At 40.6% G+C, this 20751-nt stretch overlaps 1 non-coding gene across 1 annotated transcript; it reads right to left on the reverse strand.

The window, feature by feature from the left end:
* Nucleotides 1–345: 345 nt before the first annotated feature.
* Nucleotides 346–452, reverse strand: LOC142182359 (small nucleolar RNA R71). Its single transcript, XR_012711195.1, has one exon. It is a non-coding gene; the product is annotated as a small nucleolar RNA R71 (small nucleolar RNA).
* Nucleotides 453–20751: the final 20299 nt, after the last annotated feature.

The following is a 20751-nucleotide window of genomic DNA, read 5'->3' on the forward strand; positions in this document are numbered from 1 at the left end:
GCAACCATTTGCAGATAACCTGGCCACAGCAATTGCGGTTCCTCAGATACAAGCGGAGACATTCCAAGTTACCAACAACATGTTGCACCTATTGCAGAATAAAGGTTTGTTCTCTGGGTCATACATCGAAGACCCACAACAACATCTGAAGAACTTTTTATCAATATGTGTCACTCAAAGACAGTCGAATGTGACCCTTGAGGCAATCAAATATTATTGTTCCCATTCTCAGTTACTGGGAAGGCTCAAAATTGGTTGAATTCGCTCCCAGTAAACTCCATTGATACTTGGGAGGAATTAGTCAAGCAGTTCTTGAACAAGTTTTATCCACCCAACAAGACTATGAGGCAGATTGATGAGATATTGTAATTCAAGCAGAAATCGACTGAGACTTTGCAAGAAACCTGGGAAAGATTTAAGGGTATGTTGGTGAAATGTCCTCACCATGGCATTCCCGATCAGATGCTAGGACAGAGATTCTATATGGGTTTGGTTGACAGTCTGAAGGCCAATGTAGATGCTTCTGCCGGGGGTGCATTCTTGAGCAAAACTTTCACAGAGTGCAAGATTCTTCTTGACAAGATGTCTCAAAATCCAGGCTGGATGATGAGAGACACAACACTCACTCCAATAGTGCCTTTTCTCGCTCTTGACCCAAACAATACACATGCAGAAAACATAGCCACTCTTATGACCCATATGAGCTTGCTGACAAAGAAAATCGATGAGATGGGTACAAAATAGGTGCACATTGTGGATACCACAAATGGAGGCTTATGTAGTCCTTGTATAAACCACTCATATGTGTGCTCGTGGAGTGGAGAGAATGACAATGAGAGATTCAGAAAAGACATGAATTATGTCAATAATTTTGGAGGTCAGAGGTAAGGTGGGCAGCAATGGGGACCAACAGCAAACCAGCAGTACAGACTGAACCAGCCACAGCATAACCCCAATCCAGGAGGAGCACGACCACAAGGCCAAGTCTTGCCTTATCAAAGGAAATAGGGCTATAATTAGCAGCACCATCAATAGTTGACCTACCAACCACCTCATCAGCAGCATGATACTAACATGATTGAAATCAGGGGTATGCTGCAACTTATTGGGACAAATGGAAAGATGCAAGAGAAGTTAGTTGCACATGATTCAGCAATCAAAAGCATTGAAACTCAATTGTGACAACTATCTATGGCCTTAAAAAATCTCCTAAAAGGAACATTGCCTACAGATACAAACATTAATCCAAAGGAGCAAAACCTGAATCAGCTCATGGCAGTGAGTCACAGGAATGGGAGAGAATTAGACAAGGAGCAAAAAGTTGCTCAAGTTAGGAGAGAGACAACGCCACCTACTCCAGCTACTCCAGTTACATTAGAGACCGATGAGTCGGCAGAGCTCACTAAGGTTGTAATCGAGCAAGCACAAGTTGATAAGGGTAAGGAGAAGGAAGGTGAACAACTCCCAGAATAGGTAGTAGAAAAAGCTTCCAGCAAAGAAAAGACACAAAGCAGTGGGCAGAGGTTAATTCCTGCACCATTCCCTTAGAGGTTGGCAAAGCAAAAGAAAGATGATCAATATAGGAAATTCATGGAAATGCTCAGACAAATTCAATTGAATATTCCACTAATGGATGCTTTGAGTGAAATGCCAGGGTGTGCAAAAATGATGAAGGACCTGATATCGCAAAAATTTGACTTCCAAGACTTGTCCACTGTAACTCTGACGCAGACCTACAGCGGCAGCGCATTAGTGACAAGACCTATGGCTCAAAAGGTGTCTGATCCAGGTAGTTTCACTATCCCATGCACTATTGGGAGTTATGTTTTTGCTAAAGCATTGTGTAACTTGGGAGCTAGTATAAACTTGATGCCCTTGGCAATTTATACAAAACTAGGCATTGGCAGAGCTAGACTGACCTCAATGTTATTGTAACTGGCTGATCGCACAGTGAAAAGACTGACTGAAATTCTTGATGATGTGCTTTTTCAAGTGGGGAAATTTGTATTCCTAGTATACTTCGTCATTCTTGACTGTCAAGTGGATGAAGAGATTACCAATCATTCTGGGCAGGCCGTTTTTAGCCACTGGGAGAGCAATGATTGATTGTGATACTGGGGATTTGAAAATGAGGTTGAACAATGAAGAAATCATATTCAATGTTCAACATTCTATGAGGAGACCCAGCGAATTTGCAAATTGCTCACTGGTGGAGGTCGTAGATATGATACTACAAGAGGAGGATGAGACTATTAATGTCAGGGATCCGTTAGAAGCTTGATTGATGAATCTGGAAAATGTGGATGGTGAGGAGTTGGCAGAATGGGTCATGGCTCTTGAAGGTCAAGGGTTCTGGAAAAGGGAGCCCGAGTTCGATCCCCTACACTTAGAAGAAAGAACATCACCACCTATGAAACCATCAATAGAGGAGCCACCATAGCTGGACGTGAAACCGCTTCCAGTGCATCTTAGGTACGTTTTCGTAGGGCCTAATTCTACTTTACCTGTTATTATATCATTTGGTTTGCTATCTGTGCAGGTGGAGCAACTCCTAAAGGTGTTACAAGAATATAAGACTGTTATTGGTTGGACCATGGCAGACATAAAAGGTATCAGCCCAGCTTTTTGTATGCTCAAGATTCTCTTGGAAGAAGGACACAGACCTTCCAGAGAACATCAACGAAGGTTGACCCTGAATATGAAAGAAGTGGTGAAGAAGGAAATGATCAAGTGGCTGGATGCGGGTATCATCTTCCCCATCTCTGACAGCAATTGGGTCATTCCTGTCCAATGTGCATCGAAAAAGGGGGGAATGACGGTTGTACAAAATGATAACAACGAGTTGATCTCGACTCGTACAGTCATAGGATGCGGATTTTCATGGATTATCGGAAATTGAACATAGCCGCCCGGAAGGACCATTTTCCCCTACCATTCATTGACCAAATGCTGGACAGGTTGGCTGGGCGATCGCAGTTCTATTTCTTGGATGGATATTCGGGGTAAAATTAGATCTCAATATCCCCCGAAGACAGGGAGAAAACATCATTCACGTGTCTGTATGGCATCTTTTCCTTTTGGAGCATGCCTTTTGGACTTTGCAATGCACCGGCTACATTCTAGCGGTACATGTTAGCCATTTTTATGGATATGGTTGAAGACATTATGGAGGTATTTATGGATGATTTCTCTGTGGTGGGGGATTCATTCGAGGACTGTCTTTGCAATTTAAGAAGAGTGCTCAGAAGAAGTGTGGAGACAAATTTAGTACTGAATTGGGAAAAGTGCCATTTTATGGTACAAGAGGGGATAGTCTTGGGGCATCGAGTGTCCAGCAAAGGAATTGATGTTGACCATGCTAAGGTTGACGTGATTGAGAAGTTGCCACCGCCCACTTCGGTGAAGGCAGTGAGAAGTTTCCTTGGGCACGCCGGGTTCTACCGGCAATTCATAAAAGATTTCTCTAAGATTGCTAACCCTTTATGTAAACTCCTTGAAAAAGATCAGCCCTTTGTGTTTTCTAATGATTGCAGGTTAGCATTTGAGGAGCTGAAAAAAAGATTGGTGGTTGCACCCATCATTGTTGCACCTAACTGGGAGCAACCGTTCGAGCTTATGTGCGATGCAAGTGACTATGATATTGGGGTAGTCTTGGGGCAGCGAAAGGATAAGCTGATGCACCCAATTTATTATGCAAGCAGAATGTTAAGTAGTGCACAACTCAATTACACTGTGACTGAAAAGGAGATGTTGGCTATAGTTTTTGCATTCGACAAATTTAGGTCGTACTTGATTGGTTCAAAAGTTATTGTTTATACTGACCATGCAGCAATTAGGTACTTGATAGCAAAGAAGGAGTCAAAGCCACACTTGATTCGTTGGGTTCGTTTGCTATAAGAATTCGATCTGGATATCCGTGATAGAAAAGGGACAGAGAACCAGGTAGCTGACTGCCTTTCAAGGTTGGAAGGAGCTGAAAAGAAGGTAAAGGTTGAAGATATAATAGAGACATTCCCGGATGAACAGTTATTAGCAGTGACAATAGAGGACACCATGGTATGCTGATATTGCTAATTATTTAGAAAGCGGTATTGTACCTTATGAACTCTCTTCAATTAAAAAGAAAAAGTTCTTTCGCGACTGTCGGTTTTATTATTGGGATGAACCTCTACTTTTTAAAATATGTGTAGATAACATAATTCGGAGGTGTATCCCCAAGAAAGATCAACCTTCTGTTTTGCAGGCTTGCCATGCTTCACCATATGGTGGACACTTTGGAGGGATTTGGAGAGCAGCTAAGGTGTTGGAATCGGATTTGTATTGGCCAACTCTATCCAAGGATGTCCATTCTTTGGTGAAGAGCTGCAATGAGTTCCAAAGGACATACAACATATCTCGACGTCACGAGATGCCGATGACTACCATTCAAGAGGTGGAGGTATTTAACATGTGGGGGATTGACTTTATGGGGCCATTCGTCAGCTCGTATGGTGACAAATACATACTGGTGGTAGTTGACTATGTCTCCAAATGGGTTGAAGCTATGGCTCTCCCAACCAATGATGCAAAGGGGGTGACGGGCTTTCTAAAGAAAAATATCTTCACACGTTTTGGCACCCCGAGAGCTATAATTAGTGATGGTGGAACCCATTTTTGCAATAGAGCGTTCGCACGTCTATTAGAAAACTATGGAATTCGTCATAAGGAGACCATCCCTTATCACCCACAGTCGAGAGGGCAAGTTGAAGTGTCAAATCGGGAAATCAAAAGTGTCCTAACCAAGACGGTGAACACGACAAGGACTGATTGGGCGAAGAAGCTGGTGTTGATACCCAATTTTTCTCTATGTATTTCTTTTACATGCAAATACTTTCAAATATCATATACATACATATATAAGTATGCCCAAGTGTTTTAGTATTTTTCCAATTTTTTTAAAAGATTCTTAAATTGATTTATTGCTCAATAATTATTCCCAAAATTATCACTTTGGTGAATAACTTATTTTATTCTCATATTTATACCAAAATATAGGTAGGTTACTTTTCATATATTTTTACAAATTAATTTGGTATTTTGAAAGTTAAATTGCATATAATTGCAATTTTAGCTTGCTTTAAGATTTAATAGCATTTTATAATTATGAAACTAGTTCCAATATTTTTTTAATTAATAATTATATACTATTAACGGATCCAGTGCTTTTAATTTGCTTTCAAAATCATTTTTTACTATTTTTATAAAATAAAAAAGGAAAACTGGCTATTTAAATTTTGGCCTCAGTTTGTTTCAATTGTAGCCCCATTACATTTCGATTTTAGCCTAAAATTGACCCAATTTCAAACTTAAATTCGGACCAACCCAATTACCACTCTTACCCGACCCAGCACTTATTCAACTGACCCAGCCCATAACCCCTTTTAATCCCGGCCGTTGATCATTTAGATCAACGGCCACCGTTGCTTCTTACCTTTTTTAATCCAAACGATCCTAAACCCTACCTCATTCTTTCAAAGACGCCGCCTTTGAATCCCTTCTTTCTCTCAACTCTCTCTCAACACACCTCAAACCCTAGCCGCCGCCTCTCACCGAAACCCTAATCTCTAAGGTTCCTCCGATTTTATTTCAGATCTGCTCCGGATCTATGTGTGTTTTGAACTTGCTAAGCATTTTTTTCTCGAAGTTTCTTTAATTTCGCTTTCAAAACTCTTTATTCTTCAACTAGGGTTTCATGTTAAGTTATTCGAATCTCTTCTCTGATTCTCGACATGTTTTGCTTATGTTGTTTTTCTATTTGAGTTAGCATGTTGAAAACCCTAATTTTTGGAATTTTGTTTGAGTTTCGTAGTCTGTTTGTTTGTATTAGTTTGATTTACCTTGTTTACACCTGATTACGTTGAAAACCCTAATATTTGGGGTTATTTGAGATTCTGAATTCGCTTGTTTATTTGACTTGTTTATCGCCTCTAAACTCGACTAATTTTCGAAAACCCTAGTTCTTTGGGGCCTATTCGAGTCCCTTGAGTTTATTCATGCAATTCGTCTATCTGAATTTGCTCATCCTGATTCTTTTTGTTTCAGCATCTCTCTTCCTTATGTGATTCCTTTTTGTTCTGAGTTCCGACTATCTGTCAAACTCGATTGTGTTTTCAGAAAGGTTTTTACTTGATTCTTCGCATGCTTCTGATCTTTTCCTCTACTACTAAATCACTGAAACCTGACCTACGTGACTATCATGCTATGAATGCTTGCTCTATGCTATTACTGTATGATGTTCCTTCTCGCCATAGCTTGGCCTCACATGCTTATTACTTGTGCACTTCATTTATATACTGAGTCCCTTCTGTGATTGATTTTCAAACTCGTGATTGATTTTCAAAACTTTTCCTTATGAAATTCTGATTTTTTACTCGCCCGTTAAGGGTTAATTGATTCTCTCTCTTTGTTTGGCCTTACCAGATCCTTGCCAAAATAAGTACATTCCTGTATTTAGACTTAACCCCTTACTATATGGTTTTACTGCTCCTTTTATGGTAACAATCATTCTGCTTACAAATTAATCTTCTTTCCTTATATTAATCCTGTTAGTGTCCGTTTGAGCAGTAATCCCTTGATTAAAGGGGAATACATGTGTTTATTTCCATGTTTGTGCTGAAACCTTATTTGTTACCTTATTCTCTATTCGTTTTCAAAACTATAAATACATGTACCTCTTCTCTTTCAAAAAAGAAGTTCGAACACACAGCATAAGTCGCCACTTCTTCTCTCAAATACACTTAGGATTTCTAAAAAGCATTCGAGTTTTCTCTAAACTCATAAGCTCTCTTCTCTGTTTGTGTTTTGGCTGCAAGTATCATGCTTTTCTTTGTGCTTACTTTTCTGCAACTGGTATGTCTCACCTTGTTTAAATTATGCCCCCTCTCTTATGTGTTTATGCCTCAGTGTTTTCTTTGTTTATTTTACTGTTTTCTGCAAGCTTGTTATTCTTGCTCCTATATTAATCCCCATCCTTGAACCCTTTGTCTGCTGAATTATGGTTCGGAAAACATAACAACCCTTGACATTGTTGTTTATGTATATGGACTGGACTCCCTGAGTCCTAAACTCTTTCAATTCCCATTCCTTTTCCCCCTTACATGTATTTTGAGCTTGAGACCTTGGTCTGGCAGTGTCCTAATCACTGCCCAGACCATAGTATGACCTTCAATAGGTCTGTGCTCTTATTTGTTGGCTAAACATGCTTGGTCAGGGGTGTGCCAGCCTACCTTGTGGCTAGGCATGACCACCAGCCTGCCATGGCATTCCCCAACCCCCTCTCTTGCACTTACACTCATTCTTAGAACCTAAGTTATGCCCCTCTCTTGTGAGCCTTGCTTTGGGATCCATGAGCTCCCTCTGAACTTGGTCACCTGAGGGTTGGCCCTTTCACACTGCACTGTAACTCTTTCTAATTAACATCTTGGGTGTAAGCACTGCCTAGAGTTCCTGAAACTCCTTGGATCTCTGAAACACCCTAGATAATAGAAGGCTTTGGAAATCTGGATCTCGAAAGTGGTTCAATCTCTTCTTGTTAGATACTAAGTCTGAATTAGGTTGTTCGGATGTAGCTGTAATTTCTGATGTATTTTTAATTTCTGTCTTAGTTTTTTACTGGTCTATAATAATTTGTATAAACTCATGGGATTTTAGTGAAAAGGGGAGGGGGTTACTTTTCATGCACAAAAGGGTAGAAATCATGTCTATTGGTTTAATTTCTACATTGCGCAATTTCACACGTAGAGACCATGCCTATAGGATTTAACTTCTAAACTTTCTGCAACTATGCATATAGATACCGTGCTCATAGGGGTTTACATTTCTGCACATAATGATACCATTAGGCAAACTGTAGGCTTAATTATAAAGTTGCATATAGATACCATGTTTGTAAGACTCCTACTAAAAAGTGTTAAAATCAGTTAACGTATAGAAAGCATGCCTATAGGAACTTCGAGTCGGAACTGTCTCATTTGTTCAAAACAGCACCAACCGTTTAAATTAATATATACTTTGGTAAAACTGGCAGTCTTCTGTGATTTTCTGAACCTCGTAAGTTAACAAACATTTTCTAAACCAAACTGGCATTTTCTGAAACTCACTTTTTTCTAATAAGGTTTGTGAAACTCTTTTTTTTTCAACTAGTCTGCATGTCTTCTGAAGCTCCTTTCTTTTATTTTAAATCTTTTTCAAAACGGTACATTCTTTTTCTGAAACTTGTTTCACTCTGATAAAAAAACTGGCAACTCTTCATAACCAGTTCGCTTTTCGAAATCGTTAGTTTTATCCAACACATAGCTGAAAGTAGACTAGTCCTTAAGAACTGCATTCAAGTGAGCCTAATGAGGACTTCCTGTTTAAAAGTATGTGTTGAACTAGTCCTCTTATAGCTTTAATTTTAAAGACCAAACCAGTACATGCAAGACATGCTAAACTCTATGGCTTATCTGACTTAAGGAGGTTTACTTGAGCCTTACTTGCTTATCTGCTTCCCCTTTTACTTGCATTATGTGTTTTGATTGACGCCTAGTGTTTTGTCCCTTGAAAGCTCTCAAAAGGCCCCAAATCCCTTTCCCTTTAGGATTAGTAGTCCTAAATGCCTCCGGGACTGATAGGATTGGGACGGGTACTAGCATGCAATAAGTAACGAAACTTTCCGCGCTTTAATACCTTAACGGGGTGGGATGGGTAGAATATGGAGATGATGACCGATGCGCTAATATCACATGCGACCCTTCTTTTTTGAGGAGTGATTGTTGGGTATTGCATTGAAGTGATCCATATTAATCGTAAACCTAGGACCCCACCTCCCCTTATTTGCTTTCATCTCTTCTCGTGAGACCATTCAAATCTTTTTTTCATAAATTTCTATCCTCTATACTTACCTTCAAAAGTTTTCAACCTAATTGCAATGTTGTATGCAAGTCCTTATTTGAGCCTTGATTGTTTACTTGTAAATTCACAATTGTAACATGGCCGGGACCACACTAGTGGATCTTGAGGGGTGCCTAACACCTTCCCCTCCAGATAATTTCTAGCCCTTACCCGAACTCTGGTTTTTCCAACTCAAACCTTTCTTAAAGTGTCCTAATGCACTATAATCATTAGGTGGCGACTCTTCAAAATTCCAAAACCAAATTCTCGAAAGGGAATAGAGTTGTCCTCCCAATGTTGTATACCCGATTTCGACTCGTAGAAAAAGGGGGCGTCGATAGCATGGCGACTCTGCTGGGGAACTTCTTTAGGCTTTCACCATTGCATGTTGCTTGTGACTTTACTGTCTCATTAATTGCTTTATTTACTGTCCTTTATTCTTTCATTACGAAACTGACTTGGCTCTTCATGTCTTTTCTTTCCTTTAACTGCTTTCTTTTACTGCTTTATTTCAATACTGTTGTGATTACTGCAATTATTGAAATCATTTATGAACGTGGAAATACATGTCAATTTGTTTCATTCTTGTAAACTGCATCTTCAACATCATATTCCACTCGTGCCAAACAAATACCATAGCGATGCTTATAATGAGTGGTTGCGCTCTTCCAATATTATCACCCTTTAAATTTGGCAAAGGCGTATTTGCAGTAAAACCAGTCGATCAGCGGTACAGTCGACGATTCCGTGCCTTTCCCTCTTGAGTTGTCCGCTCAAGGGTACCTGTCTAATACCCCAATAGAAACCTTACTCTGTTTAATTGTTCATGTATCATGGTCAAAGCTAGTCGAGTCAGTTATATTGTCCATATAATGACTCATTAAGATAGCCTTGTCCGAAGTCCACTGGGTTTCCTTGAAACCCAAACGAACACCGCCATATTGTGTACATTTATTTGGAGAACTAAATGCTTTTTATGTTGATTATTGGTATTAAATAGTCGAGTCCGGTGGGGGTGAGGTCTTAACCTTTTTGTTTTGCAGAAAATGAATGACAAAGTTCCTGACTTCGGTATGGTAAACATACCTTCACTCTTGCAGACTTGGTGGAGAAACCTCCAATCGAGCAACCAAATCAACGAATGGAAAGAGAGAGTCACCAAGGCTAGTGAGAAGCTAGAATACCTGGAGTACAGCTTGCTGGAATTGGAAGGGAAAGTGAGGAAAAGAGTCATCGACTGTCAAAATGCTGAGGAAGGCAAAGGAGAACGTCTGGCGATAGCATTTTTACTGGAAAATCTGCGCGAGCTGGAGGACTTGATCAACGAGAACATTCAACCTGAAGAAGGTCCTCCTAGGACCAAGTAGTTAGGAGTCTTTCTTTTCGCTTTTAATGTAATAAGGCCAATGGCCATTAGTGATATTTTTACTTTCCGCTATTTTAGTGTCGTTTTGGGATTCGTCTTATTTTTGTCAATAAAATGAGGCATTTAGCATTATAAGTTCTCCAAATTAACTTGTCACTAGGCCTACCTCGGGCACAACGAGGCACCCAAATTAGGACACGATTTATATTCTTGCACAATATGTTTAAATATTGCAACATTTTTTCTTCATAATCCGCACTAACTTGTTACCTTTTTTTGTTTTTCTTTTCTTTTATTATTCCCCTCCCCAAAGGTTAGTTCGTGCATTTTGGCACCATCATCATACAGTACGAGATCCAAGGGCCCTCCACCTCCTCCTCCTCCGAGTCCTATCCGGAATAAGAACAAAGGTAGAATGGGAGATTCAAGTGCCAGAAAGGAAAGAACTGAGATTCCTCAGGGTACCCCGATTGCTAAGGAAACTGCTGCCCAACTTGAGCAGAAATTATTGAAGTTCCGAGAAGAACTGGATCAAGTTCGGAACTTGACAAATTTATCCTTCTCTCTCACCGCCCCTGATGTCAACTTTCCAAATGCTCAAAATCCCGCAACTCCACAGAACACCCCACAACCACAGATGCAACCCACTCATGCTCAACACTGCAACACATGTCACACTCCAAACAACACTCCATTACTCATTCCTGAACGACTAAACACCACAAATGACCACCTCCACAACACTCTCATCTACGTAGATATTGTACCCCACTACACTCAACCAATCTCAAGTGCACCTGAGTTTGATGACAAGGACTCTCTTATCAGAAACTTGGCAACAGAACTCAAGAAGTTGACCAGCCGAGTCCAGGGCATGGAAGGAAACAAAGGTATAGAGGGGATGAATTATGAGGACCTCTGCATTTAGCCAGATGTTGAACTTCCGGAGGGGTACAAACCTCCCAAGTTCGAAATGTTCGATGGAACAGGAGATCCTAGAGTCCATTTGAGGACATATTGTGATAAGCTAGTCGGAGTCGGAAGGAATGGGAAAATTTGTATGAAACTCTTCATGAGAAGTCTGAAGGGGGATGCTTTATCCTGGTACATCAGTCAGGACCCCAAGAAATGGACAAGCTGGGTAGGTATGGCATCGAATTTCATGGATAGGTTCCGATTCAATACAGAGAATGCACCGGATGTATTCTACATCCAGAATTTGAAGAAGAAGCCTACCGAGACATTCCGCGAGTATGCTACTCGTTGGAGATCAGAGGCTGCTAAGGTTAGGCCAGCCTTAGAAGAGGAACAGATGAACAGATTCTTCGTCCGGGCTCAGGATCCACAATATTATGAGAGGTTGATGCTGATCGAGGGCCAGAAATTCTCTGATATCATCAAGCTGGGAGAAAGAATTGAGGAAGGCATTAAGAATGGTATGGTTACTAATCTTGAAGCATTGCAGGCCACCAACAAGGCTTTACAGTCTGGTGGCACGTCCAAGAAGAAGGATGTGAGTGTCGTGATGGTCGCACAGGGAGCTAAATCACCACTAAAATACCACACTTACCCGTCACCTCCACTTACATATCAGCCTATCCCGAATTACCAAGCACCCGCACCCTCTTACCAAAATCCACCACCCGTTTACCAATCATCTCCACCTCCCACATATCAACCCACTTCACCCAGATACTCTCAACCTGAAGCTATTTACCAAGCTTATAATGCCCAACCCTCTCACTACCAATCACTTCCCACTCGCCAAAATTTCCCTAGACCTAGACCAAATTTTGACCGCAGACCTCCCAGATAATATACAACCCTCTCTGAGCCAATTGACCAGTTGTATGAGAAACTTAAAGCTGCTGGTTATGTCTCCCCTATCCCTGCCATAACTTTAGAAAATCCTTCCCAGTGGGTCAACCCTAATAAGACCTGTGCGTACCACTCCGGCATGAAGGGACATACCATTGACGAGTGTCGCTCGTTGAAGGACAAGATTCAAACTCTGATCTAAAATAAGGTTATTGTAGCAACGGAGCCTGCTCCTAATGTCCGCAACAACCCTCTGCCTGATCACAAAGGTGGAGACATTCACATGATCGAGATCGAAGATGACTGGGACCCCAAGGGGTCGATAGGATTGATTGTTGAGGGCGATGAGCCAAAGAAACCAGCGGTCACACTTAACCCAATTGTTGTGCAGAATCGGCCCTCCAAGGGCAATGAAGTAAATATATCTATACCTCTCGAATTTGAAGCACCTTCTTCTGCAAAGGCGCCCGGACCAATTGAGGTTGAGTTTGGAGTCCCGAAGGCACCTACACCTTTCGAAGTTGTTGTGTTACCACCAAGGGTACCTATTCCTGTAGCAATGTCAGACATAACACCGTTCCACTCAAATTCCATACCATGGGATTACACAGCTGAAGCAAGGAGGAAAGGGAAGACCAAGACGGGAGAAGCAATTGCTACGTAGGGTATGACCAGAACAGGCAGGGTTTACACTCTAGAGCACCTAGCTAAGTCCAGTAAGCAAGCCTCTGGACGGACTACTGAAACTAGGCCTGATGATCTTTGGAGGAAAATACAAGCTAAGGAGTATTCAGTCGTTGAGCAGTTGAACAAAACACCAGTGCAGATCTCCATCCTAGCTCTTCTGCAGAGCTCTGATGCACACAAAAATGCCTTGATGAAGATATTGAGCGAAGCTTATGTGCCCAGCAACATAACTGGAGGCGAAATGGCAAATATGGTAGGGAAAATACTGGAAAGCCGCAAAATCACCTTCCATGAAGATGAGCTGCCACCGGAAGGACTAAGTCACAACAAGGCCCTGCACATCACCGTGCAATGCGAGGATTACTTCATCACTAGAGTCCTGATCGACGGAGGATCCAGCCTCAACATCTGTCCGCTGATCACTCTCAAAATATTGGGAAAGAGCCCGCACGAGATCAAAGATGGAGCCATCAATGTTAATGCTTTCGATCGGTCCCAAAGGTCTACTATTGGAGAGATTAACCTATGCTTGCAAATGGGACCAACTTGGTTCGATGTTAACTTTCAAGTGATAGATGTCCCAGCATCCTACAACTTGTTGTTGGGACGACCATAGATCCACGCCGCTAGAGCTGTAGCATCGACCATGCATCAGGCAGTGAAGTTCGAATGGAATCACTAAGAGGTGATTATTCATGGCGATGCTAGCAACCCCATATATAGTCGCCAGACCATCCCGATGATTGGAGGCAGAAGGAGAATAGGCGGAGAAACATACCACCACATTGAAAGGGTCAACGCTGTAGACAAGGATAAATTGTGGGATAACAAGGTTGAAAGTATCTTGAATTGGTGTGGGTATGAACCTGGAAAGGGACTCGGCAAAAACCTCTAGGGAATCACCAAACCCATCAAGCTGAAGAAACATGGTACTACATTTGGTTTGGGGTATGAATACACTTGGAAGGAGTTCAATGACTGGTCATGGCGCGGTCCCTACTATCCACTGGAGCATCCGATACCTCGCCTAGAGCAGACTTTCCAGCCGGCAGACATCATATATGGATCAGAGGAAGATAAAGCATTGGCAGCCATGAAGTATCTGTTTCTGGAGGACGATGATATGGACTGTTGTGTTATTTTCGAGGAGGAAGGGGAGGAAGACCCTTCTATACAAGTCGTGAACCGAGGAGAACACCTCAGCAATTGGTTAATCAGAACCACCAGGGCCCGGAAAGCTTCGGGGTAGCAAGGCTAAACAAAAGCACCATGCATCACATTTTTACTTTTTACTAGCTGATTTTATTTCCGCATTATCTTTAATTTTGAAAAAGAGCTCTGATATTCAAAGCAATTATGAATTCAATCGAAGCATTTCAGTTTATTATATATCTCGCTCTTATTATTTTTTCTATCATTCACTTTATTTTACACAGCATTACTATTACTTGGCTTGACGATGAACCAACGACTTGCAACGAGACAACGCAACAAACGGATATGGATTCAGAAAAGGATGATATACCAAAAGAAGTCATCAGAGAGGTTGAGAATTTTGAGAATAGGCCTATGTCTAACTTAGACGAAACTACGGTCGTTAATCTGAGAGATACAGAGAATGTCAAAGAAACGTGCATCAGTGTTCACCTGTCACCATCAGAAAAGAAAGAGTATACGGAATTCCTAAAGGAATATGAAGACATATTCGCCTAGTCATATGATGATATGACTGGTCTCAGTACATCCATTGTAGCTCACAAACTGCCAACAGATCCAACATGTCTGCCGGTAAAGCAGAAGCTCAGGAAATTCAAACCCGACATGAGTTTGAAAATCAAAGAAGAGGTTACCAAGCAAGTCAAAGCCAAGGTTCTCAGGGTAGTAGAGTATCCGACATGGTTAGCCAACATCGTGCCAGTGCCAAAAAAGGATGGGAAAGTTAGAGTTTGTGTTGACTACCGGGATCTTAACCAGGCCAGTCCTAAAGATGACTTCCCCTTGCCTAACATACACATTCTAATTGACAACTGCGCCAAGCATGAGTTACAGTCTTTCGTTGATTGTTTCGCTGGGTATCATCAGATAGGGATTAACGGAGAAGTCTGTCCAAAGCCGATCAATTCAGATGCAGTAAAACGATATTATGTGTAACCACTTATGATTCCCTCTATGATGTAATTTGAACTACGCCTGACCTGATTCCTATTTAAGAGGGGATACGTAGGCAGCCCTATGGGTTCGGTCACAATTTAATAAAAATTCCATTTTTCCCCGCTATTGGAACTGGGGCAGAATTTTGAGGAGGACCCTCAAAATTCCGAAGTTGATTTTAGTCCATGCATCGCCAGAAGCGCCAGCCCAGTAAACTCAGGCAGAATTTTGAGGAGGACCCTCAAAATTCCGAAGACAATTTTTTAGTCATTCAGCACAGCCGTCAGAAATGTCTGCTCAGCAAACTGGGGCAGAATTTTGAGGAGGACCCTCAAAATTCCGGAGCGAAAGAGGTTGCAATGTCTTGAACCACGTCGCAGTCGTTGGTTAATCTAAAGAAAACTATTTTCGATTATATACTTACGTTATATATACTAAATCATGCATAACTATTATCCGAATTGCTATTGTTTAGCGACGCTACCCCAATGACACACAACGTCAAGAGCCCGGGGAAGACGAACTAACCTTTTCCCCTTACAGAACTCACGATTTTTCTTTGGATGCAGGCACTCGACTTGCAGTATCGTTAAGTATATTTATGTACGCATACTTTCCCAAGAATGCAACTTCCCAGAATCATCACTTGCCCACAATTGCTATCCGTACACAATCTCCCCAACAGTCATATTGTCGTAATCGGCTATCAGCTAAGAGATCTTACTACTAATCGTCCTTTTACATTCTTGCACAGCATAAGGCTACTTATCTGCCTTTCGAGACTAAGCTCTGTCTCTATCTGCATTTTGCATAAGGCTACTTTTCTGCCTTCCGAGGTTAAGATCTACCTCTCTCATCATCTGCATAAGGCTACTTATCTGCCTTTCGAGACTAAGCCCTGTCTCCATCTGCATTTTGCATAAGGCTACTTTTCTGCCTTCCGAGGTTAAGCTCTACCTCCATCATCATATGCGTAAGGTTAATTATCTACCTTTCGAGACTAAGCCCTGTCTCCATCTGCATTTTGCATAGGGCTACTTTTCTGCCTTCCGAGGTTAAGCTCTACCTCCATCATCATCTGCATAAGGCTGCTCTTCTGCCTTTCGAGACTAAGCCCTGTCTCCATCTGCATTTTGCATAAGGCTACTTTTCTACCTTCCGAGGTTAGGCTCTACCTCCATCATCATCTGCATAAGGCTACTTATCTGCTTTTCGAGACTAAGCCTTGTCTCCATCTGCATAAGGCTACTCTATCTACCTTTCGAGACTAAGCATTGTCTCCATCCTGCATAGCTGAAATATCGCCTCTTTACTTTTCTCGCACAGCTATAACATCGCCACCTTCATTTAAATTCTGTACCGGCTGAAAGATCGCCACCTTTTACATTTTATGGGCTGAAAGATCGCCAACCTATTCAAAGGCATCATAGTTCGGAGGCACCATCTACATGGCCCAAGAACATCATTTCATGGCCTGCGAATTTTTATTTACGCTCTTCATATACCGGGACGTCATGGTCCAAGGACGTCAACCTAACCGTCCAAAGACAACATTCATGGTCCAATGCGAACTTGCATCACATTTAAATTTATGTACAATCTATACTGTATTGCCCACTTGTAGGTACACCGGCTAGCAAACGGCCGTCTCAGTAGTAGCGATCCCGCTCCGGTTCTCGCAGCCTATCAGACTTCAACTATCCTTCTCAACTTAGGCATCACGTCCGTTCCTTTCAATAACTCTATCGGCATATTTCGCCGATGGATCCTGAACTATATATGGCTTGATTCCTGTAAGACCAGGGATATGTAGGTAGCTCAAGAGCCAGAGCTCGATCAAAATTCTTTGAAAATCGTCTCTTTCGGTCAAAATTGGCCATCATATCTTTACCCGACAACTCTTTCATCCTTCCCAGGTAAAGAGGGGCAGCTGTTGATACCCAATTTTTCCCTATGTATTTCTTTTACATGCAAATACTTTCAAATATCATATACATACATATATAAGTATGCCCAAGTGTTTTAGTATTTTTCCAATTTTTTTAAAAGATTCTTAAATTGATTTATTGCTCAATAATTATTCCCAAAATTATCACTTTGGTGAATAACTTATTTTATTCTCATATTTATACCAAAATATAGGTAGGTTACTTTTCATATATTTTTACAAATTAATTTGGTATTTTGAAAGCTAAATTGCATATAATTGCAATTTTAGCGTGCTTTAAGATTTAATAGCATTTTATAATTATGAAACTGGTTCCAATATTTTTAAATTAATATTTATATACTATTAACAGATCCAGTGCTTTTAATTTGCTTTCAACATCATTCTTTACTATTTTTATAAAATAAAAAGGGAAAACTGGCTATTTAAATTTTGGCCTCAGTTCGTTTCAATTGTAGCCCCATTACATTTCGATTTTAGAATAAAATTGACCCAATTTCAAACTCAAATTCAGACCAGCCCAATTACCACTCTAACCCGACCCAACACCTATTCAACCGATCCAGCCCATAACCCCTTTTAATCCCGGCTGTTGATCATTTAGATCAGCGGCCACCGTTGCTTCTTACCTTTTTTAATCCAAACGACCCTAAACCCTACCTCATTCTTTCAGAGACGCCGCCTTTGAATCCCTTCTTTCTCTCAACTCTCTCTCAACTCACCTCAAACCCTAGCCACCACCTCTCACCGGAACCCTAATCTCTAAGGTTCCTCCGATTTTATTTCAGATCTGCTCCGGATCTATGTGTGTTTTGAACCTGCTAAGCATTTTTTTCTCGAAGTTTCTTTAATTTCGCTTTCAAAACTCTTTATTCTTCAACTAGGGTTTCATGTTAAGTTATTTCGAATCTCTTCTCTGATTCTCGACATGTTTTGCTGTGTTTTGCTTGTGTTGTTTTTCTATTTGAGTTAGCATGTTGAAAACCCTAATTTTTGGAATTTTGTTTGAGTTTCTTAGTCTGTTTGTTTGTATTAGTTTGATTTACCTTGTTTACACCTGATTAGCGTTGAAAACCCTATTTTTTGGGGTTTATTTGAGATTCTGAATTCTCTTGTTTGTTTCACTTGTTTATCGCCTCTAAACTCGACTAATTTTCGAAAACCCTAGTTCTTTGGGGCCTATTCGAGTCCCTTGAGTTTATTCGTGCAATTTGTCTGTCTGAAGTTGCTCAGCCTGATTCTTTTTGTTTCAGCATCTCTCTTCCTTATGTGATTCCTTTTTGTTCTGAGTTCCGACTATCTGTCAAACTCGACTGTGTTTTCAGAAAGGTTTTTACTTGATTCTTCACATGCTTCTGATCTTTTCCTCTACTACTAAATCACTGAAACCTGACCTACGTGACTATCATGCTATAAATGCTTGCTCTATGCTATTACTGTATGATGTTCCTTCTCGACATAGCTTGGCCTCACATGCTTATTACTTGTGCACTTCATTTATATACTGAGTCTCTTCTGTGATTGATTTTCAAACTCGTGATTGATTTTCAAAACTTTTCCTTATGAAATTCTGATTTTTTACTCGCCCGTTAAGGGTTAATTGATTTTCTCTCTTTGTTTGGCCTTACCAGATCCTTTCCAAAATAAGTACATTCATGTATTTAGACTTAACCCCTTACTATATGGTTTTACTGCTCCTTTTATGGTAACAATCATTCTGCTTACAAATTGATCTTCTTTCCTTATATTAATCCTGTTAGTGTCTGTTTGAGCAGTAATCCCTTGATTAAAGGGGAATACCTGTGTTAATTGATTCTCACTGTGTTTATTTCCATGTTTGTGCTGAAACCTTATTTGTTACCTTATTCTCTACTCGTTTTCAAAACTATAAATACATGTACCTCTTCTCTTTCAAAAAAGAAGTTCGAACACACAGCATAAGTCACCACTTCTTCTCTCAAATTCACTTAGGTTTTCTAAAAAGCATTCGAGTTTTCTCTGAACTCATAAGCTCTCTTCTCTGATTGTGTTTAGGCTGCAAGTATCCTGATTTTCTTTGTGCTTACTTTTCTGCAACTAGTATGTCTCTCCTTGTTTAAATTCTGCCCCCTCTCTTATGTGTTTATACCTCAGTCTTTTCTTTGTTTATTTTACTGCTTTCTGCAAGTTTGTTATTCCTACTCCTATATGAATCCCCATCCCTGAACCCTTTGTCTGCTGAGTTATGGTTCGGAAAACATGACAACCCTTGACATTGTTGTTCATGTATATGGACTGGACTCCCTGAGTCCTAAACTCTTTAAATTCCCATTCCTTTTCCCCCTTATATGTATTCTGAGCTTGAGACCTTGGTGTGGCAGTGTCCTAATCACTGCCCAGACCATAGTATGACCTTCAATAGGTCTATGCTCTTATTTGTTGGCTGAACAGGCTTGGTCAGGGGTGTGCCAGCCTACCTTGTGGCTAGGCATGACCACTAGCCTGCCATGGCATTCGCCAACCCCCTCTCTTGCACTTACACTCATTCTTAGAACCTAAGTTCTGCCCCTCTCTTGTGAGCCTTGCTTTGGGATCCATGAGCTCCCTCTGAACTTGGACACCTGAGGGCTGACTCTTCCACACTGCACTGTAACTCTTTCTAATTAACATCTTGGGTGTAAGCACTGCCTGGAGTTCCTGAAACTCCTTGGATCTCTGAAACACCCTAGATAAGAGAAGGCTTTGGAAATCTGGATCTCGGAAGTGGTTCAATCTCATATTGTTAGATACTAAGTCTGAATTAGGCTGCTCGGATGTAGCTGTAATTTCTGATGTATTTTTAATTTCTGTCTTATTTTTTACTGGTCTGTAATAATTTGTATAAACTCATGGGATTTTAGTGAAAAGGGGAGGGGGTTACTTTTCATGCACAAAAGGGTAGAAATCATGTCTATAGGTTTAATTTCTACACTGCACAATTTCACACGTAGAGACCATGCCTATAGGATTTAACTTCTAAACTTTCTGCAACTATGCATATAGATACCATGCTCATAGGGGTTTGCATTTCTACACATAATGATACCATTAGGCAAACTATAGGCTTAATTATAAAGTTGCATATAGATACCATGTTTGTAAGACTCCTGTTAAAAAGTGTTAAAATCAGTTAACGTATAGAAAGCATGCCTATAGAAACTTCGAGTCAGAACTGTCTCATTTGTTCAAAACAGCACCAACCGTTTAAATTAATATATACTTTGGTAAAATTGGCGGTCTTCTATGATTTTCTGAACCTCGTAAGTTAATAAAATATTTTCTAAACCAAACTGGCATTTTCTGAAACTCACTTTTTTCTGATAAGGTTCGTGAAACTCTTTTTTTCAACTAGTCTACATGTCTTCTGAAGCTCCTTTCTTTTATTTTAAATCTTTTTCAAAATGGTACATTCTTTTTTTGAAACTCGTTTCACTCTGATAAAAAACTGGCAACTCTTCATAACCAGTTCGCTTTTCGAGATTGTTAGTTCTATCCAACACATAGCTAAAAGTAGACGAGTCCTTAAGAACTGCATTCGAGCGAGCCTAATGCGGACTTCCTGTCTAAAAGTATGTGTTGAACCAGTCCGCTTATCGCTTTAATTTTAAAGACCAAACGAGTACATACAAGACATGCTAAACTCTATGGCTTATCTGACTTAAGGAGGTTTACTTGAGCCTTACTTGCTTATCTGCTTCCCCTTTTACTTGCATTATGTGTTTTGATTGACGCCCAGTGTTTTGTCCTTTGAAAGCTCTCAAAAGGCCCCAAATCCCTTTCCCTTTAGGATTAGTAGTCCTAAATGTCTCCGAGACTAATAGGATTGGGACGGGTACTAGCATGCAATAAGTAA

This window comes from Nicotiana tabacum, chromosome 6 (assembly GCF_000715075.1).
Source record: "Nicotiana tabacum cultivar K326 chromosome 6, ASM71507v2, whole genome shotgun sequence".
Classification (NCBI taxonomy): domain Eukaryota; kingdom Viridiplantae; phylum Streptophyta; class Magnoliopsida; order Solanales; family Solanaceae; genus Nicotiana; species Nicotiana tabacum.